Source organism: Molossus molossus, unplaced genomic scaffold (assembly GCF_014108415.1).
Source record: "Molossus molossus isolate mMolMol1 unplaced genomic scaffold, mMolMol1.p scaffold_m16_p_23, whole genome shotgun sequence".
NCBI classification, from domain to species: Eukaryota; Metazoa; Chordata; class Mammalia; order Chiroptera; family Molossidae; genus Molossus; species Molossus molossus.
The window spans coordinates 7499984-7525170 of NW_023425359.1; the positions used below are offsets into that span (position 1 = coordinate 7499984).

The 25187-nt window shown below is 50.0% G+C and overlaps 1 protein-coding gene across 1 annotated transcript in view; it reads right to left on the reverse strand.

Annotated features, from left to right (window-relative positions):
- Positions 1-25187, reverse strand: part of GALNT2 (polypeptide N-acetylgalactosaminyltransferase 2) — a 164696-nt gene that overhangs the window by 37344 nt on the left and 102165 nt on the right. The gene's annotated exons all lie outside the window — the stretch shown is intronic.

A 25187-nucleotide genomic window follows, 5' to 3' on the forward strand; every position in this document is an offset into this window, starting at 1 on the left:
CCTGGCACAGCCCCTGCCCACTTGCCCTGGACAGCAGGGACGCACGTCCCTCACCCCGCCAGGCCGGCTCCAAACTACGTAGGGGGCAGTGGTGCAGGCTGTTCAGGGTGGGGGACTGGTCGGCTATGCAGAGAGCCCGAACCACCTCGGACACAGCCGCTCGGGGACTAGGCCTACACACTCGGGCCGATCACAAGGCACTTCTAAACCTGGTCTCTGCAGACATAAAAGTGCAGGGGTGTGGACTGGCTCTTTGGAAAAATGGCCGATACCGCCAGGCTGAAGACCCGAGGTACTGAGATCACCCCAGCCACATAACCACAATGGACAAAGGGGGCCCATCTCGTGATTCTGACCTAACTGCTTTTTAATGGCACTGATTTCTTGCTCATTTTCAAAACTTGCTTTTGCTATCATCCACCAGAGACAGAAATGGCCAGCAAGGTGGGACCAGGCTCAGCAGACCCTTGAGGGCCCCTTCAAGGCAGGCTCCACGGGCCTGAAGAACACGCCGGCAGAAGGTGACGCTCCAGCGGTCCTGAGAGCACTACATCCGGGCAGCACGGAGCACACGGCGGGCTCGCAGCCTGGAAGGGCACCCAGAACAGTCCAGTGTGGTTTGAGGGCACTCACAGCGACCAAACTGGTGATGCTACTGGTCCAGCTCGGCAAAGAGGCTGGGCAGACAGCTAAAGCATCTTTGGTCCCTGGGAAACCGTTCTCGACCAGTCATTTGAACACCGACGGTGGAGAGAGTGAAGTCCTGCTGGAGCCTGCAGCAGGGAGGGCCCTGCCACTCAGCCCAGCATGGTGCCCTGCGGGCCTCCCGCAGCCCCAGACACACCGCCCTGGATCAGAGACGCCGGAACCCTCCATGGGGCCAGTGCGCTTATCAACACTTGTTCTGCTTCCCAGCTTCCCGTGTAGTTTACCACAGCTGTGAAGGGTCTGCTTCCAGAGGTAAAGGTGTCCCTCTTCGATGGGAAATCCCCGGGAGAAGGTCAGGGACGTGTTAAATTCCAGAGCTCGGCCATGGCTGAAGCCTTTAAGCAGTGAGGACAGAGGTGGAGGCTCAGGCAGCTGCGGACAGTGACCAGTGAGTCCACACGACCAGCATGCTTAAAGGAAAACGGTCAACAGACACGGATTTTCCCTCCTGACTGGGAAAAGCACTTCTGAGAAGCAAATTTTGAAACCGAGCAAGAAAATCAGTGCAATGAAAAAGCAATTCGGTCCGAATCACGACATGGGCTTCTCTTATTTATTGAGTTATTTGGATACTTGATTTTAATGAATCACAAGGAAACGGCTAACATACCAGTGGCTGGGGGGAAATGCATTCTGGAATTAATACCATACGTCATTACGGCTGTGGATGGCTGTCTTCAAGGACAAGCAGACTGATAGGCCAGTCTTCTCCCCTCAATTTCAAGCATTAGCTGGTTAGGAGATGAAACAAGAATCTGCAAGGTTCAACTGAAAAATCACCAAAGGAGGTCACCCCCTAGGACTGGGTCTGAATCGCTGATGAGATGAGGCCTCCCGTTAGGCCTCCGCCCAGCCGTCGGGTCGGGCCCCTCTGCACGCGGCGGGCGAGCTGGACCCAGCATGCCGCAGTGGCTTGTGCAGCCCGGGGAGAATTTAAACATGGGAGGAGAAACCTTTTTCATGCTCAAATCATAGTCAACGTAACTGATCCAATCACGGGCCTATTCTCTCATCTTCCTTTCTCTGTGGGAAGCTCGTCTTCCGCCAGCCAGCGTGTGGAAGCCTCTGGAAGCTCTCACACCACTTTAGTAAAGCCCCTTACATATTCATGAGGCACCGCGTGTCGCCAGGAATGGCAATCAGGAAACGCAGGCGCTGCCCCGTCTAAGTGACACAGGACGGTTACAGCCAGGAGCTGGGAGAGAGTATGCGAGTGCCTACAAATCCAGATCCCAAGTCCTCTCGGTGAGCCAGGAAAGAGGGAGGCGGGTGAAGAACTGAAGACTTTCTTTAAAGGGAACAATAAATCTTGCATGTAAGGAGCCTACAGCCCTGCCAAGGGGTCTTGACTGCCCTGGAGCTAGTGAGATACAGAAACCCCTCCCTCTGGGGCTGGCTGCGGACCCGGGCACTGAGCTCCCCCTGGGAACAAGCAGACCGTGTGGCTGGTTTGAAGTCGGCAGCAGGGAGTTTGCAGCAGGGAGTTTGCGGGCAGCTCATTCTCCCTCCCCGGAGAAGCACAGTGGAAGGAGCTGAGGACAGAGGATGGGCTGTGGGGTCAAGTTTACTCCCGTTTCCAAGGGTCTGGAACCACAGTGGTCATGCTGATAACTCTTGTCCAGTAAAATGGAGACTTTAAATTTTTTTTAATCCTCACCCAAGGACATTTTTCATTTTTTGTTCAGATAGAGTGGAAGGGAGAGAGAGGAACAGAGAGAGAGAAACATCGATGTGAAAGGGACACATCGAGTGGCTGCCACCCGCACAACTAACCAGGGCCGGGGACAAACTGCAACCGAGGTACGTGCCCTTAGCAGGAATTGAACCCGGTCTCTCTGGACCACAGGCCAATGTTCTAACCGCTGAGCCAAACCAGCCAGGGCTAAAATGGAGACTTTAAAAACTGGGCACATAAAGTTTTGTTTTTTTAATCCTCCATTTAGTGCATTTAGTTTTAAGTTTCTTTGAGACCACATGGGTATCAATATCTGAGCTCGACTGGGTAGAAAACCCGCTGATCTCAACAGCACGTGCTGCTCAGCCCCGGGAGGAGGGTACTCTCTGCGCAGACGTGTCTCTGCCGCAGACATTATCCTCGAGGAGGATCGTCGCTGATAATATAATCACACGATGTCTTCAGACTGGGAAGCAGGGTCTCGGCTGTTCCATGGCGTGGAGAGGAACAGAGGTAGGTTTTCTTCTCCACCCCCAGCTCAGCCCAGCTGGTCCAGTATTTTTACAAAGAGCCTGTGGAAACCTTGGATACTAACTGTGTGATCTGAGGCACCTATCACTCCTCATGTCGGAAAATGGTCCTTGAAATACTGTGTGGCTATTGGGACTATAGAATAAAAATGTACGGAGATAAACAAGCAAACATTTTTTCTGGGTGTGCAAAGCTAAGGGCCAAGTCTTGGACCAGGATACATTCACATGGGAGTGAGTCCCCCGTGGCCTCTGGGAAGACAGGCAGTGGGGCTGCCCTTCCCCAGGCAAGTTTTCCACTGCCGGAGTGACCGTGTGTGCATGACAGATATCTCAAACACCACATCTAGGAACGTTATCCAACGCCCACGCCCTCTCCACTCAGCCTAATCAAATCATAGTATTTTACAACACTGACATTTGATTCTTTTTTTTTAAATGAAATAAAACATGACAGGGGAAAGTTACAGGCCTGTCCATGTCCCTTCCCACCTCAATCCCTGACTTCACCAGGAGTAACCACTATCCTGAATTAGGTGCATTATTCCTAGGGACGTTTTTAATAAGCTACATGTGCACATATTCGGAAATAATGTATATGATCATTCATATGGATGATGCTGAACTGTGACTTGCTCTTCTCACCTTTTGGGAACCTATCTGTTGTGACACATAGCTGTTTCATCCATTCTCTGTCACTGGGGTGTAACTTCCCACTGCAGGAACAGACAACATTTAATCCCCTTTCTGCCGTCTACCTTGCTCTTTTAGGAATAATGCAGCAGCGGGCACTGCCTTTGTTACATACGTGAGAGTGTTTCGCTGCAGTACCAACCCACTAGTGAAATCGCCAGTCCCAGACTATGTATCTCTTCAACTTGACGTGACACAGCCCAACTGTCCCCCCAGTGGCTGTCCCAGTATCACTCCACCCACAAGGACATGAGTTCACACTGCTCCGTATTCTCATCTCCTGATAGCGTCAGCTTTTTAAATTTTGCCAACCAGATTGGCTTGAAAAAGCCTCTTATTATTCTAATTTTCATTTCCCTGATTTCTTAAGCGGTCACACATCTTTTCATATGTTTATGAGCTGAGTAAATTGTTTCTTCCATTAACTGACTGATCATGTTCTCTGTGCGCTTTCTAATTAGGTTTTTACCTCACTGTGTTTTGACGATAGGAATTTATATAGTATTCTGGATATTATCTTTTGTTAACCAACCGTGCATATTACAAAAATCTTCTCCAAGTCTATGACAGGTCCTTCGCTTCTGTTCATGAGGTCTTCCGTCAAACAGACTTTTAACTGACTTTTCAAACGGTGGCCCTGGGGTCATGTTCAGGAAAAGCTTCTCTAACCTAGGTCATTAATATATTCTTACAGATTTTCTTTGAAATGTTTGCACTTTTACAAATGCTTTTAACATTTAGGTGATCCATTTACATATATATGTCTTTAGGAATGGTAGGACTAACTAACCGCATTTTTTCTACATGGATAACCTGTGGTCCAGCATCACGTCCCAGCTCATCATTCCATTGCTGACTTGGACCATCACTGCTGTCATTGCAAACGTCTCCATCTACTTCTGGGTCTCTGTCTGCTCTGGTCACCCGTCTGCATAGCCTCGTGTTCACCCCACACAGCCTCCATGACTGTGGCTCTAAGTGAGCCTTCACCTCTGACAGGCAAGCTGCACACGGTGTGTGTTCTCAAAGGCATTGTTGCCTGTTTGTGGCCATTTAATTTTTAAAATGCCGCTTTTCTTTATGAATGTAAAGATGAGTTCTTTAAGTTCCACGAGGAAAGCACTGTATGACATAGCACTGAATTTATAGATGAACTGAAGAGAATTAATAACGTTAATATAGTTTATGTCCTTCAATTATGTTTGACTTCTTCTAATTTTCTCCATAGAAGTCTTGCACATCTGTTGTTGCATCCACTGCTAAGTCCTCCCAGTCCTGCTCACGGTGCAGGAGCTGTCTTCCTGCTGGGTTATCCTGGACTTTCCACCCACCTATTCATCTACATTTTGTCCCTTTCTTTCCACTTCTTACACATCTTACACTTCTTGCCTTGATAATGCACCAGGGATGGCCTGCAGTAAACAGGCAATAAAACAAAAGTGGTGGAGAACATCTCTGCCTTGATCCCACCTCAAGTGAACACAATTAGATTTCCATCAGCATACTGTTTGTGATGATGTTTTATAGATACCTTTAATCAGGTTAAGGACATTCCCTTACAAGTGCTAAGTTCTGCTGATTTTCCCCCTTTGCATCTATTAAGATGATCGTATAACTTTTCTCCTTTAATCCACTGAGTATGAACAACAGAAAATATATTAACACAGTGTACATTCTTGTATTCTTAAAACAAATTCTATGTGGCTATGGTTTTTTAAAATAATAGAGCTGTATTAGATTGGCTAGTATTTGGCTTAGATGTGTTTGACTCCGCAGCCATCACTGTGATTGGTCCAAAATGTTCTTCTGCTTCCACTTTTAACAGCAGGGTAGGTTTTCCTAGCTTTCTTTCTTTCTTTTTTTTTTTATTAAACCTCACCCGAGGATATTTTTTCCAGTAATTTTTTAAAAAGAGAGAATGGAAGGTGGGGGGGCGGGGAGAGAGAAACATCGATGTGAGAGAGACACACATCAACTGATTGTCTCCCGCACGACCCTGACTGGGGCCGGGGATCAAACCTGCGACCGAGGTACATGCCCTTGACCGGGAATTGAACCCATGACCTTTGGTCCATGGGCTGATGCTCTAACCACTGAGCAACAGGCCAGGGCATCCCTCGCTTTCTATTCTTTAAAAATAGTCTGTGTTTTATGCAAACCCACTAAACTTTGTAAATGTTGGGGAAGGCAAACTTTGTATTGTTGACAAGTTCTTCTGTTCATATGTTCTGTTTCTTGGTTGATTCTGGTAATTTCCATGTTCCTAGAAAACTATTCATTCCACATAGGTTTTCAAACTTATTCGCATAAAAGTCTACTTAGAATTTTCTTATGATCTTTACAAATTCTACTTTATCCATAGTATGTCCAGAGGCTTTAAGTCTGATCCACTCCACAGACGAAACAAGGCCAGTCTGTACCCAGTCACGAGGAGGGGGGGGGCGAAATGCGGGTAAGTGCCCTGAGGTGCAATGATTAGCTCCACGCTCTGAGAGTGACGTGGCGTTTCCTCCGTCCTGTGCCAAGGTACACATGTAGGGCCAGGCCAGCAGACAGAGTGGCAAAGAGGGCCCTGGGGCCACTCTGACCTCAGTTTCTCCAGCAAACCAGCACCTGAAAGTATGCCAGTCTCCATGTGCACCTGTGGGCCAGGTGAGACAAACCAAGAGAGCCCGTGTGGGGGTCAAGCTCAGGTGGCAGGGCCAGAAAGTTTCAAAAACCTTAAGAATCAATTTAAATAGATTGTCGATTTCCAGCTTTTGTCCCCTGCTTGTATACAGAGGTATGTGTATAGGGGGTGTTAGCACACAGGGACACTGGGAGAAGGCTCTGGACAGCAGGTGACCAACATGAGGCCCTGCCTGCACTAATGCCCATTCTGTGCCCCTGCCCTCACCCACTGAGCCGGCTTACATGATTTCCACTTCAAAGGAAGAAAAGGGTGGGTCTGTTGTTTGAGTGATTATGTCCTGGCAGCTTGACACAGCTGTCCCCACAGGAGCTGAAATTTCCATATAAGCTTTGCAGCCGGAACACCTGCCAGGCGGGAGCCAACAGGGCCCGGTGCACATTAGGCACACTGCCCACCTGGGACCCCACTGTGCTCTGGAGATAGGAAGGCAGCCCTGGCATGGACTCCTGATCAGCACAGCGCCGGGCCAGTCAGTGCAGTCACCCAGGAGCATGCTAAAACCAGTGGCCTGGGCCCTGCCCACCTAAGAAGGTTGGGCGCTGCCTGGGAATCTGAATTTGAGATGCTCCCTCCCCTCCAGGTGAGGCTGATGCATGCTGTCCTTAGTCCTCATTTTAAGAAACACTTAGAGAAGACTGAGCGATGTTATCAGTGACGATGGTTCTTTCTAACAGAGCCGGTATTAGACTCAGCTGGGGAACTCGGAATTATATGTGGAGTTCGAACATGAACCACAAAGCACAGAGGTTAAACACTCTGCCTCCCAAAAGACTTTGGTTTTCCATCCCACCATCCACCACAGCCCGAGCCCTGACATTCATCATGCATGAAGGACCCAGCATGCTGTGTTCCTCAAACTCTACCATGGCTACAAAATGCACCCCCCCCCCCAAATGTCCAGGCTTTAGAACAAGACCTCATCCATGGTTGGAGTCTGGACTTACAATGGGGGTGGGAGGGTACTAGAAACAGGCCAGCCCTACACCCCCAGAGCACAAAGAACACTTAGAGCCCAAACTGGGGTGGGGGTGCCCCTCAATCCCAGGTACTTCCACTATGACCCACCCACAACAAGGTGATCAGCCTCACAGGGTCATCTCATAGTGCATTTTGCTGTGGCGTGTCTCGGGGGGCTGGAAAGGCCATGGGACAGAATGGGAGTTGCAAATGGAAAGAAAAAAAAGAAGAAAGCTAAATAGCTGCTGTATAATTTTCATTTAATTATAACACACTGTCAATAATCCTCTAAACAGTGATAATGGCATAATAGTCCACCTAATCAACTAATTTCTGATCAATCCTAATAGCTAGAGAGCAGATTCTACAGAGGTCTTTTAAAATTGGAGAGTACCAAATCCTAAGCTATTTAAAAACCTCTGCAGGACCCATCTGAAATTAAGCTCCTTAAGAATCTTGTTGGCAGGAGATTTGAGTAAGACCCATTAATCAGCACAAGTTGGTGTCACTCCAAAGGATTAGTCTGCCGTCCTGCGGGCTCTCGCATCCTGTACTGCGTGAAACAGCAGCCAGAGCTAAAACAAACTGCTTACCCTCCCGAGACAAGAAGCGGAGCCTCCCCGTGTACTGCATTCCCTTTGAAGTCCCTAATCCTCGCAAAAGCGGAGTTCCAGAGCGGAAAGTACACACAGCCAGGGCAGCGGACAACCCAGGACACTCCTCGTCCACCGGACACTCCCGGCGTCAGCGTCGGCCACGGAGAACTGCGCGAATCTAGGAGGGTTTCCCCGAGGGTTTCCGGCCACCGTCAGCGAGCGCCGTCTGATGGGATTAACTGCTGTTGCCTTCAAAGGGCACCCGGCCCTCCCTGCCTCCAGTGTCACAGATGCTAAATTGTAACCGAAAACTTCAGAAGTCAAGAGCTACTGGAAGTCAACACAGTAACCGCGTGGAGGAAGCCATCCGAGCTTCAGAAGACCTCGAAGTGACTTCAGCCATCACCTCCTGACGCCCACGCGTGGGATCCCCGCAGAAGGCAGCAGCACTTTGACCCTTCAGTCCTCCCATGCCGGAAAAGCGGCCCTCTCGGGACGGAGCGCACTCCTACCAAGAACCAGGGCGCCATCTGTGCCCCTGGCCTGTCCACGGGAACACGAGCCACCAACAGCCCTGCTCTCCGCGTCCTGGCTCCACCGCCCTCCTCCGTGCCCTCCTCCGTGACACGTGACCTCTGCTCTCCAACTTGCTCAGGATTCAGTTTCTACTTGCACTGCTCTGTGAAGAGATGTGCTGTTCTTTTATCTGCTGCCTACTGTCTCGAGGAGGTTAATCCTTAAAAGTGCCACTCTGGCCCGGCTGGTGTGGCTCAGTGGTTGAGCGTCGACCCATGCACCAAGAGGTCGCTGGTTCGATTCCCAGTCAGGGCACATGCCCAGGTTGTGGGCCCGATCCCCAGTGGGGGGCATGCAGGAGGCAGCCAATCGATGTTCTCTCTCATCGATATTTCTATCTCTCTCCCTCTCCTTTCCTCTCTCTCTGTAATAACAATAAAGAAAAAAAAAGTGCCACTCTGGCCCGGCTGGTGGGGCTCAGTGGGCTGAGTCATCCCATGGACTGAGAGGTCCCGGTTTAATTCCCAGGCAGGGCACACACCCAGGTTGTGCACTTGAACCCAGTGGGGGGCATGTGGAAGGCAGACGATCTATGTCTCTCTGTCACATTGATGTTTCTATTTCTCTCTCCCTCCCCCTCTCTCTAAAAATAAATCAATAAAAACATATTAAAAAAAAAAAGAGTGCCACTCTGTCGGTTTGTTCGGGCAGCGGCTTCCTTTCCACCCACATCCTTTCCATCCTCCCCACCCACTCGGCCCAGGGATGGAGTCCGTGTGGTCACTTAGCAGCAGCTCTGACCTCCAAAGCTGAGTGCTGTGTGCTGTGTGCTATGTGCTGAGTCAGTGCTTTAGGGAACCACTCCCGCCAGAGATCCAGTTGCTCCCTCTGTTTCTGCCTGTTGCACAAAGCTCAACTTTTCAGCTAACGACACTGTTACGAGTCATCAAAGGTTGCACAGGATCCACTTACTCACCAGGATAAAAGGCAAACAGTTGGTGTTGTCACTGGACAAGGGTAAGAATGTAACCTTGAGGTAGAAGAGTCACTATTTTAAGCCCTGTCTCGGCCCCAACCAATCAGCGTTTCAAACAGAGAACAGAACAAACCTGAATCAAACTCTCTCACACACACACACACACACACACACACAACTAATAGAAGACAAAAATATATCAAGAATAAGCAAAATAAAGTAGGAGACTAACATTATACAAAGTAAAGTATGGCAGAAAGAAAGAACTCTAGCTGCACCGCCGGAGGGTCCTTTTATGTTAATAAAGGTATAAACCATAATGAATATATAATGTCTACTTCCCAAATCACAGCATTCAAACATATCAAGCAAATACTCTGAAAGATAAGCAGAAACACAAAATTGGAGTAGAAGCATCACTTTCTTCTATCAAGTGGATGTTGATCAGGAGGTTTTGAATGCAATTAATCAGGTTGGTTTAACATATACATTTTGAACTTGGAAACAATTACAGATGCTACTAAGCTTTAAAAAAAAGCCCCGTCAAATATTTATAGAAATGAGAAGTCAAGATGGTCCCCTCTAAGGTCAGACCGCAGCTACCAGTGCCAAGTCATACGACCTTACGGAGCCTCGGTTTCTTCATCTGTAAACCCGCAGGAGCACAGGCAGGAGAACCTCCCAGGGCTGCTGCGGGAATCCCATGAGTCATGCACCTGAAGTGCTCAGTGTCGCCCTGGGACAATAACTCTATTATAGGTCGCTACGGCGGCTGTCACCAACAGCATGCCGCAAATAAAACCCTACCTGTGTTCTGAGGAAAATCATCAAGTTGTAATGCCTGCCTACATCGCAATAAAGTGAAAGAAAAAATAAACTTAAGTTTAAACAAGTAAAAAGGAAAAAAAAAAAATCAATTTCCTGCAATTTTGAAACTTTCTCCTAAATAAGCATAGCATTAAAAAGGAAACCAAAAGTAGAATTCCAGATGAATGAGAAGTAACAATATTTTGGTCATTTCAAAGTAGGTGGCATGCAGGAGGCGGCCAATCGATGTTCTGTCTCATCGGTGTTTCTATCTCTCTCTCTTTCTCCCTTCCTCTCTAAAATCAATAAAGAAAAAAAAAAGTAGTTTTAAAAATAAAAATCATAACACTGCACTCAGAAACAAATTTAATTAACATGAAGTAAACATTAAATTCTGATGAGAAGGGGTGAGGAAGAAAGGGGGAAGAAAATATGAAAACATCAGTTGACATGAATATGCTAGAAAGGAGATAAACATTCTAGTTGTTTCTTAAGGATGAAAGGAAGATGCTCAGTGGATTGAGCGCCGTCCCATGGACTGAGAGGTCCCAGTTTGATTCCTCATCAGGGCACATGCTCGAGTTGTGGGCTCAATCCCCAGTAGGGGGCGTGCAGGAAGCACCCGATTGATGTTTCTTTCTCACATTGATGTTTCTCTCTCTCTTTCCCTTCCTCTCTCTCTAAAAAAAAGAAAGAATGAAAGGAAGAAAGGAGAAGAGGAAGAAAGAGAATAAGAAAAAACAATCAGACAAACCACTGGCATTTCTAAACAAGAAACAGACTTCAGCCGTATACACACAATGCTCTGCCAATAAATTTGAAAATTAAATAAAATTTACGATCTGGGAAGATATAAAGTATCAAATTTAATTCAAATAAAACACAGAAAAACTTATCACATGTCAATATCCATGGAAAAGGATTACTCCATTAAAACAAAAAACAGCTCTAGCTTTAGATGACTTTTGTAAGTAAATTTCTAAAACAATTCCATTGTAAATAAATTTTTCTTATGCCTCTTTTTTTAGACATTTGTTCTAAATTCATTTTATAAAGTTAGTATAACTATGAAGCCAAAGCCAGATGAAGGAAGGAAGGAAGGAATCAAACTCAAAACCCAAAATAAAATAGTAGCCAAATTCAGCAATGTATTATAAATTCTGGTAGATTCTCAGAATTAAGTAGTATACTGACATTTAAAACAGTATTTCCTTTCAAATGAGTGGGCAGAGAGGTTATTCAAAAATACCCCCACACTGTCAGCCTTAAATAAGAAACAACCTCCTCTTCCATCACCAGAGATGAGCTAAATATGCAGAAGATGAAATCTATAAAGCCATTAAAGATGAACACACTACGTAAAATGTTTCCTAAGTATTGCCAAGTGAAAAAAGTGGATTCCCAAACAGAAATACAGTTTATATTGTTTGTATAAAATTACATCTAAGCACCAGAGGAGAAGAAAGATCCAAAGGACATTCCTAAGAATACCGACACATTCCTGCCTAGTGAGATCTTTAGATAAGGTTAAGATCCTTTTAACTACTCTCTGGTATGACTTCCTTTTCCCCACTTGGTACACGGCAAACATGTGTCCATTTTTTAGAAGCTACTGTCCAAAGAAAAAGAAACAGTTTAAGAAACATGGTGTCTTTGGGGCAGGCCTGATGCAAGGTGGAACAATCATTAATATTTAGATGATGGGGGGATTTTAGCTACTATTTGCATAAGATAAGGTTTCCCAGCAATGGAAGGGATCACTGGACCAACCCGAAGGAGGCCACGGCAAAGGTGCCTTCGGATGATGTCACTGCCATGCACTGGTCTGTGGGGGGCGCCTCTCGGCAAACAGTACTCTAGTCAACATAACTGCAGCCACCAAGAAAGATCCCATTTGCCCATTTGGCAAGTGGTGAACAAACGCCCAGTAAGTGGGTTACCTAATCTACCAGGAGCTACAACGGAGCCAACTAATCTCCAGGGTAACCCTTGAACCAGAGGCCTCCAGGAGCTCAAACTGGTTGAATGCTATTCTGGGGGTTTCCACTCCTCTTTCTGACGTCCTCCCCTACCATCTCATATACCTGAGAGCTAATACACCTGATAACGTGGGTCGCCTTCATCTACTGCCAGGGGTGGGGAATGTCTGGCCCACGGGACGGAAATCAACACCAGCTAACATCACACGCCTCACCAAATGAGCCTGACCGAATATAGCAGGCTCGTTTTTAAGTTGATAATTTTGCATGGCCTGAGAATGATGTTATAAATATCCAAATGGCCCTTGGCAGAAAAAAGGTTCCCCACCCTGGAAGGTAATCCAGGCGTGTGTAGCTTGGGTCCCTCAGGATGAGCTATTTACGGCAGCAGCCTGGCATCCACTTGCGGCTCTTCTTTATTACCCAGCAGGGGCCCACAATTCCTCATCCACAATCCCAACATTTGAAACCTCTAATTTTTTTAAAAGTCATATCTGGTGGCAATACCTGACTCCACCCACTTGAATTGATTTGGCAGTAAAACCTGACCTGAATTTAACATCTGTCTTTATCACATTTCATGTGAAATTTTAAAGTTTTGTTGCAAATATATCAGTGTGTCTGATTACAAGCCTTGCTGATTAAAGATATTGTCTGATAAATTGTGAATGTCCTGTAATACCTATCTAGAGTCAAAAAGGACCTGAATTCCCCAAGAGTTTAAGTGGGGGGCTGGGAGCTGTATGATGCAGACAGCCTCTGTCCCAAGAGCTCACTAAATGCCTGGGGAGAGCAGGTGCAGTTCTGGGCCCGGAGCCCCTCCAGCGCGGTGCACGGGCTGTGCGGGATCTCAGTGAGGGCCGCATTCCCCATGGCACGGAGCCCCTTTGGAAGAAGCTAGGCGAGCTGTGTCGGAGGGGCACCCCCGTTCAGGAAGGCTGGAGGATAGTGGGGAAGACAGTGAAGACAGAAACCAATGCTGCGCATCTGGCAAGTGCCAACCCTGCCTACACGCATCACGTGGGAAGTCAGGAGGGAGATGAGTGGGAGGATGAGGCAGGGTCGTTGCCGTGGGATGTCTACGAGTGGCCCGTGGGGTGAACCACAGGGTCGTTGTCTTATTTCTGGCCTGGGAGGAGCAGGCAGGAATGGCACTTGGGGAAGACGGGTCTCAGGAGATGCAAGTGGCCTGAGGTCGGCACCTCAGTCTTCCTGAGGGGCGGTGCCAGGGGTAAGACCAAGGATGGCAATGTGGAAGGAATCACTTAAGAGGGATTCCAGAAGAAGAGAAAGGCACTCCGGGCCTGAACTTACTGTCGCCTGGAATCAGGCCTCGAGGGTATTGCTTTACCCGGCCCAGAACACCACACACCACTAGGTATCTGCGTATCTACAGCTGCATACCAAGAACAAGTACCTTGGCCTTTGCACTTAATAGAAGAATTTCAAAAAGAATTACCAACGGTAAGATGGTACTGAATTCAAGGGTCACAGCACAGACACCAGAGGGAAATGAACAATGATCATAAATAAGAGAAAGCCTATTTCAGTGGTCAGAAAGATCGCCACGTTTAATTACACACCTGCAGGGATAATAACAAAGTACTATTAAATACCATCCACAAGTGGTATGAAGTCTCAAAAGTGTAGCATCTACCAGGCTTGCCCCTGAATTCCAGATTTTTATCTATCTCCACCCCCACTTCCCACTTGGATCACAGGCTCCCTCCTAATCTCTCCACTTCCCTAAAAATAGCTGCCCACCAGTGCCCACCACATTCCAGCCACATGCTAAGCAGCGGACATGCATGAACCCACCTCTTCCTCACCACGCCCCGAGAGATGTTACGGCTATCACCCCAGCGTAAACCTGCAGGCTGCAGCCAGCACAGGGAAATGAGGACTCCAGCCAGGCCATCTGGTAGCAGCCGCCAGCCCGCAGCATGTCCCCTGCTCAGGAAACGGAGCATCTATGCTTCGGGGTGCTGGGCCAAGAACCTTGGCTTCGTCCTCCACCCTCTTTTCCTTCACAGTCCACATCCAACCCTTCCGCGTATCTGCTGTCTCCACCTTCAACATGCATCCAGAGTCCACCCCCTTCCTCCTGCTCTATTCCAAACACCACCATCCCTCAGGGGGATGAGTCCACAGGGGTCCCTGCTTCCCACCCCCAAACCCCCATAAGCCTAGTCTTAACACAGCAACCTTTACAAGCGGAATTCAGATGCCGTTCCTCGACTCTAATACCTGCAGGGGCTCCCATGTCTCTCAGAGGAAACCCCATGTCCCTCCAGGCTTCCCAGGGCCTGGTGCCCCACTCCCTTCAGCTCCGTCCCCCCCCCCCACCGCTCCCTCCCACCCAGCCGCTCCAGCCTCCAGGCTGCCCCTGGAGATGCCTGGCACACTACCTTTCTGGGACTTTCCTTTGCTACCGCACCTGAGGGGAACCCCCTTCCCCATTATACACATGGTCATGCCCTCGTCCCCTCCTCAGCTCTCTGCCTAAATGTCCTCCTGTCAGTGAGAACTCGCTTAACCATCTGTTAATTTTTTCTTTCCATTTTATTGACATCTAATTGACAGACAGCACTGTATAGATTTAAGGTGTGCAGCATAATGACTTTATTTACATAATTTGTGAGATAATTACCGCAATCAATTTTGTTAACATCCATTTTCTCACATAGATACAAACAGATATAAAGAAAAGGTGTGTTTTCCTTGGTGATGAGGACTTTCTCTGCCTAATACCTGTTTGACATGAGAGCCCTGGCCGAGTCCCTGCGGCACTCCCTGACCGCTACCCGTTTTCTTTCTCTCCATCTAACTTTGTCTCACATCACAGAATCCAGCCATTGATTGTACCGTCCCCTACCTTCCACTCCGCTAATGTAAGTTCTATTAAGGCAGAGATATTTTTAATCAGTCTTGTTCACTGCTGTTTCCCACTGACCAGAAAAATGCTTGTCACATAGTAAGTACTCAAATGCCTGCTGAATGAACGCAGGAATGTAAGAATAAGGAGAAAGCAAGACAGGATACTATAAAACCTCAAATCCAGTGCAGGGGTCCTATCGAAACTCTTCCTTCTTTCTAAGACTTGCATGTCCACAGACATGGGTTTTTCTCATCACTGTCACATGGAAGGAACCGCGGTCAACTCAACACAGGTGAGATGGGCGTTTCTGTCTTTCTAATTTTATAGACTGAACTGGGGGTCTGGGGTCTCACAGGTTCCAGCACAGCACGTAACACGCAGGGCACACAGGCACTGGCCAGGCACCCCCGTGAGCAAGCCGCCGATGCTCTGGTGTGAGAACGCAGGTACCGCAACTGAAAATGCACCAAGGTCATCAGAGAGGTCACAGGTAATCTCAAACGAGACTGTTTTAGACAAAGTAAAATGTACAGCCTACATGACTGAGAAAGTTGAAACACATTTTATACTGTCTTCATTGTTTCCTAAACATACAAAATGCTTCCATTAAAAGAGAACTTCTTAAGTGGTTATGTGGTCCACGGTGGCCAAGCAGCAGTGGGTTAGGTGGATGGCTGAAACAGGTGACCTCATCAGACCCAAAGCTCTGGCTCATTCACCAACCACCACTCTGATGACCCGTTTTTCTAGCTCTAATTTCTTTCTGAGATAGTGGGATCACGGTTTCACAGTCATTTCAACAACTGCTTTCGGTCTCTAGCGCCACTCCCAATGTCATGCTGCAGCAGGAAGACAACTACCCCTCGAAGTAACAGGCATTTACGGGAGGCGGAAGGTCTGCCCTCAGAGTCACACGCACAATAGCAGTCCAGTCTTCACATTACACAGCTGCAAGCAACTAGAAATTTTGGGTAAAACACACCAAAACATCTATTTGAAGGAACTGGAGAGTTAAGAAAGCAGCCAGGTGTGGCAGGGCCAGGTTCCAAGAAAGAAGAAGCCCAGAGAGCAAGGCCAACACACTCTGACCCCCTTCCGCTCCAGCAGGTGCGGCAGCGAGGCTGAACAGCTGGGCAAAAGGCAAGCTATGCCGAGGGAAGCCAAGCTAAGGCTTTGCAGGTGCCATGGGGCTGAGGAGGCTGGACTGGAGTTCAGGACTTGCTGAGGAAGAGGAGCGCTAACAAACACCCCAGACTTCCAGGTAGATTCCCAAAGGACTACCTATTAGTAGCAAAAGAGAATGGGAAACTTACCAGCTCTCGACACAAGACTGAAACACAGCTTTTTATCAGCTCGATTCCAGACTCGACCAAGGCGATCTGCCTTATTTTAACTGCCTGCCAGAGGGCAGAACTCTGGAGGATGAGAACATCAGCTAGAGCCTTTAAATATCTATTTGTTCATACACAATGAAATATAATAACTGAAGTTAAGAATTCAACAGATGGATTTAAGAGCAGAATAGATATTCAAGGAAGAGGAATGGATCAGGGAGCAGAAGGAAGGCCAATAGAACTGTATCCAGATTGTAGCACAGGGAATAAAAAATAAATTAAAAATACAGAAAACAGCCCTGGCTGGTTTGGCTCAGCGGTTAGAGCATTGGCCCGCAGACCAAAGGATCCCAGGTTTGATTCCAAGTCAAGGGCATGTACCTCAGTTGCGGTTCCATCACCGGCTCTAGTAGGGTTCATGTGAGAGGTAACCAATCGCTGTGTCTCCCTCCCTCCCACTCTATCTGAAGATAAGGAAAAATATCCTCGGGTGAAGATTAAAAAAAAATACAGAAAAGAGCATAAATGGGACAGGGGATGGGAGGAAACACATAACGAAGACGTGATTAGGGTCCCACAGGGAGAGGGGAGAGAGAACGGGGCACAAGCAAAACTGACAGGAGACATGGAGCTGCAGGTTCAGAAAATCCTGCAAACCCCAAACAGGGTGAACGCACAAAAAACCCAGGTACGTCGTTGTCAGGTTGCTGACCACCAAAGAGAAAGAGAAGTATCTGTAAGGCAGCTGGAGGAAACAGTCGAAATGCCTTCACAAAGCAACAGTCAGACACACTTGCCATTTCACCAGAAACAACAGAGTAGAAGACAACTGAGTGACGGTGGGGAAGAGCCACAGGAACTGTCACTCCAAGTGCTCTTCGAAAATGAAGGTGAAATAAAGATGTTTTAGACCGAAAAAAAAAGGACAGAATTCACTGCCAGCAAATTGGCACCAAGAGAAACACTGAGACGTTCTCATGCCGCGAACTGGGAAAACAGTCCCAGGTGGGAAAATGAAAACAGGAAATGAGGGAATACAAAAACATAAATATGTGGACAGATCTAAAAACAAAGCACTGCAGAGCCCTGGCCGGTTTCGCTCAGTGGTTAGAGCGCCGGCCCGCGGACCAGAGAGTCCTGGGTTCGACTCTGGTCAAGGGTACGCACCTCGGTTGCTGTTTCATCTCCGGCCCTGGTTGGGGTCGTGCGGGAGGCAGCCCATCAATGTGTCTCATGACGATGTTTCTCTCTCTCCCTCCCACTCTATCTGAAAATCAATGGAAAGATATCCTTGGATGAGGATTTAAAGACCACAAAACTACTTATTGCATAAAGCCATGAAAGCTGTCCTGCGGCGTTTACACGCACACCACCTGACCACAGGGCACGCAGGGGAGGCGGGCAGGCGGAAGGGACGGCACTAGGTCTGGGCACTGTCCAGAAAAGAACACAAGCACTCATTATCAGTCTCAGACAAGTCAGGAATGAGCTAACAGCGGGGTAACACTTCATCCAAAAGAAAGACGAAAGGAAGAGGAACACAAAACAGGTGGGACAGTGAGACGCTGGTGTCTAACCCAAATGCACCAATAGCACCTGCATGAAACACAAAGGACTAAATACTCCAATAAAAAGACATGCCGGTCCAGGTGGATACAAATCGAACATCTAAGGAGTATATGCTACTTACAGGAGCTATGCTTTAAATATAGGACACAGAGGTAGGAAGTAAAACGTGGGAAAAGATACACAGAGAAAGATGGCATAGCTCGACTGATGCTGAGCAAGACGAAAAGCATTACTGGTGATGAAGAGGGCATTTCGTAACAACAAAAGGGTCAGTCCACCAAGAAGACAATGGTAATCTCACCAACAGGCTTACAAGAAAAAGGACCGAGTCACAGCGGAACAGCCTGGAGCTGATTAGTTACCCTCCCGAGGCTGCGCTGCTGGCAAGACCCTGGGAGACCAAGATGTTCATGTTCATCATGTTCCCAGGAGGGTGGGGAGACAGGACCAAAGAACAAAGAAACACAATTACATCGTAGAACCATAACCCAGAGTTACAGCAGGGAAACTGAGCCACACATGCAGCCAGGCAGCGGGGATGATGCACTGAAAATGTTTGCGAACAGTCTCTTCGGCGAGACCAGGCCCTGCAGAGATGCTGACAGACGAACTGAATCTCTGCTGTGTAAGGCTACATTCTCTCCCAGGCTCAGCGCATCCTTCATTTCAGGCAGTTCATGCCTGAAATGTTCAAAAAGGGGAACGTATAAACTGAAAAAGATATGTGGTCTGCTGTTGATGCGGAATTGGATTTATAAACACTAAAAATAAAAACAAACACACACAAAAGAACAAACTGATGAATAACAGCTCTGGTCTAAGCTTTACACCGAAGGTGCCAGTGAGTGTAGGGGGAGTTGGCAGGGGACCTGTTAATGTGCAGAAGAGCCACCTGTTGTAGCAAAGGGCCACTTTGACTGTCCCGGTCGCATGCAGGTCCTGCACCTGCCAGCACCTCTTGCAGCGTGGACAGAGGCCTCACTGACTGGCACCCAAGCAGAAGTCACTGCCCCGCTGCGCGAGCGATGTCCCAAGGGAACGGATACGGAGTGCCCTCTTCCAGGACAGTTTCTCAGTGGTCACGAGACAATGAAAAAGAAAAACCGAACCTTGAGGCTTCTCAGTGGCTCAGGATTCTGCAGCCCGTGGCCAGTGGGATCACAATTTCGCTCACGGGTCTGGCTGCCAGTTGCCAATGCTCAACCCTTCCTGCTTTTCCGCTGCATTCAGGCCTCGTGACAACTCAAGCTGGACAGCCAGGTATACAGAAGACACTTCTGCAGAGCAGACGGCAAGGCAGCCAGGTCCAGAGGACAGAGCTCTGAGCCCTCTAGGGGCTCAGCACTCCAATTCCTCCACTAGCCAACTGCTGTGTCCGGCCTCAGGCCCATCGCCCAGCATCTGAGGCTCAGCTTCCCCATCTGCCTCCCAGACACGCGATACAACTTCATGCCTTAATAAGTACAATACTCCGGACTCCCCGGGGTAAGGGCTCTAGGTAAGGTGGGGCCTTAAATGTCCTAGGGGTAGAGAGCCCAACGGCCTGCCTCCCCTCAACACCCTGGGGGACAGCCGCCTCTGCCCAGCAAACGGGCCACAGCCCAGCGAGTGCGACTCCGCATGGAGCGCCAGCACGTGCTCCGAACTCACGGCGTCTGGGGATAGGAGAAGTCATCAGAAGGATCTCCCTGCCTACTTCACGGCAGTGCCACGCAGATTAAATGGAAGTCACGCACATAAAAGGCAGAGCACAGGGCGTGACGCCAATAAAATGTCTAATAGAGCCCTGGCCAGTTTGGCTCAGCGGTTAGAGTGTTGGCCTGTGGTCCGGAGAGACCCGGGTTCGGTTCCCGCTAAGGGCACGTACTTCGGTTGCAGTTTGTCCCCGGCCCTGGTTGGTCGTGCGGGTGGCAGCCACTCGATGTGTCCCTTCACGTCGATGTTTCTCTCTCTCTCTCCCTTCCTCTCTCTCTCTCTCCCACTCTATCTGTACAAAAAATGGAAAAATATATCCTCGGGTGAGGATAAAAAAAAAAAATGTCTAATAGATGTCCTGTTATTGTTATTATGGAACAGACTTTTAAGGCTCCCTGTGAGGCCCCAGCCGAACCCCTCTGCCCTACCGGCCACAGATGCCCACAAGGCCACCTAAATCTACAGCAAGCAAGAAAGTGGGCCCCTGCTTTGAGAAGCCGAGGTCCCAGGTGGATGCCTCGTGTGGCACCAGCCTCCTCCCCCAGGTCCTTGTATGGGGGCATATGACCTTGAGGTCAGGTGCGCAGGGCACCGCGGCCAGGCCTTCATTCGTCCGAGCTCTGCTCAGTGGCGGACGGACAAGGGAAGGTGAGCTGCGCAAGTTTATAAGATCACTTTCATAAGAAAAATGAGAAGTGAAAACAGCCCTGGGCCCCCCGAAAGAGACCCCTCCACGACTCTGAGTGCCATAATAACTGCCTTCCCTGAAGCTACACTGCCAGGGGCTGAGCTGGGGCTGAGCTGGGGCTGAGGAGCTGGGGCTGAGCTGGGGCTGAGCTGGGGCTGAGCTGGGGCTGAGCTGGGGCTGAGCTGGGGCTGAGAAGCTGGGGCTGAGCTGGGGCTGAGAAGCTGGGGCTGAGGAGCTGGGGCTGAGGAGCTGGGGCTGAGGAGCTGGGGCTGAGCTGGGGCTGAGGAGCTGGGGCTGAGCTGGGGCTGAGCTGGGGCTGAGGAGCTGGGGCTGAGGAGCTGGGGCTGAGGAGCTGGGGCTGAGGAGCTGGGGCTGAGCTGGGGCTGAGGAGCTGGGGCTGAGCTGGGGCTGAGGAGCTGGGGCTGAGCTGGGGCTGAGCTGGGGCTGAGGAGCTGGGGCTGAGCTGGGGCTGAGCTGGGCTGAGGAGCTGGGGCTGAGGAGCTGGGGCTGAGGAGCTGGGGCTGAGCTGGGGCTGAGGAGCTGGGGCTGAGCTGGGGCTGAGCTGGGGCTGAGGAGCTGGGGCTGAGCTGGGGCTGAGCTGGGCTGAGGAGCTGGGGCTGAGGAGCTGGGGCTGAGGAGCTGGGGCTGAGCTGGGGCTGAGGAGCTGGGGCTGAGGAGCTGGGGCTGAGGAGCTGGGCTGAGGAGCTGGGGCTGAGCTGGGGCTGAGCTGGGGCTGAGGAGCTGGGCTGAGGAGCTGGGGCTGAGCTGGGGCTGAGGAGCTGGGCTGAGGAGCTGGGGCTGAGCTGGGGCTGAGCTGGGGCTGAGCTGGGCTGAGGAGCTGGGGCTGAGCTGGGGCTGAGCTGGGCTGAGGAGCTGGGGCTGAGGAGCTGGGGCTGAGGAGCTGGGGCTGAGGAGCTGGGGCTGAGGAGCTGGGGCTGAGCTGGGGCTGAGGAGCTGGGCTGAGGAGCTGGGCTGAGGAGCTGGGCTGAGGAGCTGGGGCTGAGCTGGGGCTGAGGAACGGGGGCTGAGGACCGGGGGCTGAGCTGGGGATGCGCTGGGGCTGAGCTGGTGCTGAGCTGGGGCTGAGCTGGGCCATGGAGCTGGGCTGAGCTGGGGCTGAGCTGGGGCTGAGCGCCGTTCCTTGGCCTCAGCAATGTTTGCTCTCCGGTCACAAGGAGAGTTGGACTGGTATTTCCCCACAGCCCTCGGTCTGGATCAGCCACTCTTCTAAAACAGCTGACATCAGCCCTGCCGTTCCAGCGCCGGTCCACAGCACAGCCTGCGAGGAAACGCCTGCTCTTCTGCCGAAATTGTGTGAAAACCAACAGGAAGAAAGGACAAACGCTGCAGAGCTCTGGATGCATCGGGAGCCCGGTGCTGAAAACACACTGGTCAACGAGAGTCCTCAGTGACTCTTCTCCACGAAACAAAACGAACCCTTACGACTGCAATGTATAAACTGAGCAAGAACGGAATGTTTCGGACTGCTAGCCGCCGGATCAATCCATCCAGTATGTGGCCTGAACCAGTCCTGAGCGCCGCTCCCGCGTGGGCGGCCGCCGCAGCGCCCCGTTCTCGGGACAGCGTTTCAGCTTTGGACACAGAAACGTTCCAGAGCCCTCCGCCTTCAACTTAGCACGAAAGGAAAGTGGCCAACACAGGGGAAATGCTCTAATAAGTTAACTTTTGAAACCTGAATGAGATCTGCTCTTTCACCAAGTGGTTCTCATTTTCAAGGCGCTGAGTAAATAAACGAAAAGGAAAGGTGTTCGGCCGATGGGGACAGAAGAAAACAAAACAACGTTTCCCCCGAAGGTTCCCTGGACTTGACTTACATGTACAATTTGGAAGTAAACCATCCCGAGCTGTCCCTAGCAGACAAATACTCCATAAACTTCCCAGCATTCGCTCAATTTTTTCCTTCATTTTCCTGTCAAACATATTTTTAGGCAAAAAAACCCCAACGATCTCAAAACAAAAAAAAACCTCACAAAGCCTTCTGAGTTAGATTCTAGAGAGGCTTTCGCAGGAAGACAACGGGCTCCTGAGCATGCCCCTCCCCCTCTAAAGAGAGCCAGGGCCCCCCAGGAAACTCTGAGTGTCAGGCGGGACCCCAGGTGTTGGCCTTGGCTTTGAAGTCCTGGCTGAAGACCTCAGGGTCAGGGTCAGGGTCAGGGTCATCCGCGCTCACTCCTCAGGCCTCTTCCTGTTCTGCCTGCTGCCTTGGGGGTGATGTCTAATCTCACGGTATTAACTACCACCTGTGTGCTGAACATTCCCAAATCTGCATCCCTACTAAGACCTTTCTCCTGGACACCAGACACGTATCCAACGACCTCTAAAACAGGTCTGCCTACACTGGATGCTGCCTGCATCCCGAACTCGGCAGGTCTGAATTTTAACGCCTGAGGGGCCCCTACACCTGCTCTCCCACAGCCTCCCCAGCGTGAGGTGACTCCATCTCTCCCGTGTTCTAGCCACGGACCAGGGAGCTGTGCTCCACGCCACACGCAGCCCTTGTCCAACCCGTCAGCACATCCTGCAGGCCCCCTTCAGCATGGGACCAGGTCTGCCCATTACCTTCTGCCAGGAAAATGACAGCTCCCCACAGTGGGAGGGAGAAGAAACAAGTAGTCTGAAAAGCACCTTCAAAATTCCCATTGGTTTAATCTGCATTTAGTCTTGATAACTTATTTGAAACTTCAAATAACACAAGAAGAGGTAGAGAGGCTTTTGTTTTAAGTTGAGAAAATCCAGTTTCAAGAATGGGATGGGCAACCATCTCTCCAGTTTCTGAGCGTAGTGTTCCCTGCGGGTCACATCTGCTGTGCCAGGGCAGGCTTTTCTACGCCTGTCGCTTCATGTCCATACTTCTTGGCAACCTTTTTTGTGCACCTAAGAAGGTCAAGAGAGCACAGCCCCCAGAAGGAGAGAACAGGGGAGGCTGCTGCACTGCCTTCCGGTCCCGAGCGAACGCGAGCTCGTGCGGCGTCCGGCGGCCGTCCGTCCGGGAGCCCCTGCGCTCTCTGCTGCTTACACGGGCCCTGCGGCCCCCGTGACCCCCTTACCGCTCTCGGGAGCATCAGTGATTTACTGGGCACTCACCGCACCCAGACACTGTGCCAAGCAATTCACTCACTCAACAGGTATTTATTGACTTCACTAAGTGCCACATGTTGTCTGAACAGCAACCCTGGATGTAAGAGCTCAGTGCTCCAATGAGGAAAGAAGGATGAACATATAAATAAGGAGAGCACACGGGGCATAGGTGCGACAAGACTGTGGAGAAGAATCGAGCAGGGAAGAGGGAGGAGGAATGCTGGGGTGGGGGTCGGGGTGCCCTCCATGGGACGTGGTCAAGGGAGGTAGCTAAGGCGGCTGCTGAGCCAGATCTCGGGGCAGGAGGGACCAGCCCCTCACAGCGACAGCTTTAATCAGGCTACGCCATCTCGGAAACGATGAAGTCTGTGGAATTAAGAATTGGAGAGTCTGGGATTTCTTCACAAGTGAAGGCTGGGCTCTACTGGGCAAGCTCCTCCACAGGCCCACAAAGAGGGAGACACTGCAGAGACCAAACAATCAATGACATTACGAAGGTTAAGCGCTTTAACAGCTCTCCACAGATGTGTGGGCAGGGTGCGCAGGGTAACTTGGTCTCCTGGACCTGACCCTCAACAAGAGGGGTTGTGCTAAGGCTTCCACTCTGAGGACAGGACATGGGTCCCGTTGCAGGCATCCACCTGGCTTTGGGTAGACTTTAATGTAGCCAAAACCAACCACCGCGGAAGGCACCCAGCTGCTCCTTTAACACATGCAAATGAACACGACAGTGGCTGGCACTAAAATTAACCCAGCTAAAAGGCATCCCACCATAGGGTAAATATTCAAACATCTGCTCGGATAAACTCTATTTCAAAAATAGGAAAAAATATATATACATATGCGCGCGCGCGCACACACACACACACACACACAGCTTCAGGAACTTCTAAGGGACATGACGTGGAGGCAGAGCCCCGGCCCCAGGCTGACGAGCCATTAGGAAGGGACACGGTCTGCTCCCAGCTCTAAGGAAAGTCTGTGGAGGACCAGTCCTCACACCAAATGGCGACATGAAGCGCACACCATCCCACGGGGACAGAACTCCAAGCAGCCGAGTCGGTCACCAGTAAGGTTTCTGAGCTGGATTCTGCTAGAGCCCGCACCACTCTCCTGCGTGTAGGCCAGGCCCTCGCCAAAGCCACTGGCCCTTTCTGGTCTGAGGTCAGTTGCTCCCCATCACTGGGCGAGTTACTGATACCCCAGGAGCCGCAGTCCCCTCTGTGTGCAGTGAGGACAGCTTTGTGTCCAGCAGCACGTGAGGACGGTGTGATCGGCCCCGAGGCGTGTCTGGCACGGGCCAGGTACAGTGCCCTGCAGGGAGGCTGGCGGGGACGCACGCACCTGGGACCCTCTCCCCAGACATGCAGGCATGCACGAACCCACGCTCGTCACACAGCTAAAGGACTTCAGAGTCCCAGAGCCCCTCGCGGGCTCCCTGGGGGTCCTCGGATTCCAGGTCAGCAACCTCTATTTCAGATTAACAGTCAACCGTGCTGACGTTAACCAGGAGCATAGGATTGAGTTAAGTCACCTTTTTAATAATAATAATAAAAAAGAATGGGTTACAGAAAACATTAAGCAAAGATAATCTTCTGGACCGGATTTAGGAAAACAATGAGTTTTAATAGTGTGTATGATATATGTTCATATATCTATCCTATGTTCCATACATTAAAAATCTCACACACACATACTCACTCACTCACTCCCACTTCCTGATCTGAAAGGACTATACATCTGCATACTTATGAGCTGCTATGGGTACACAGAGCTGGCCAGAACCCAAAGAAAG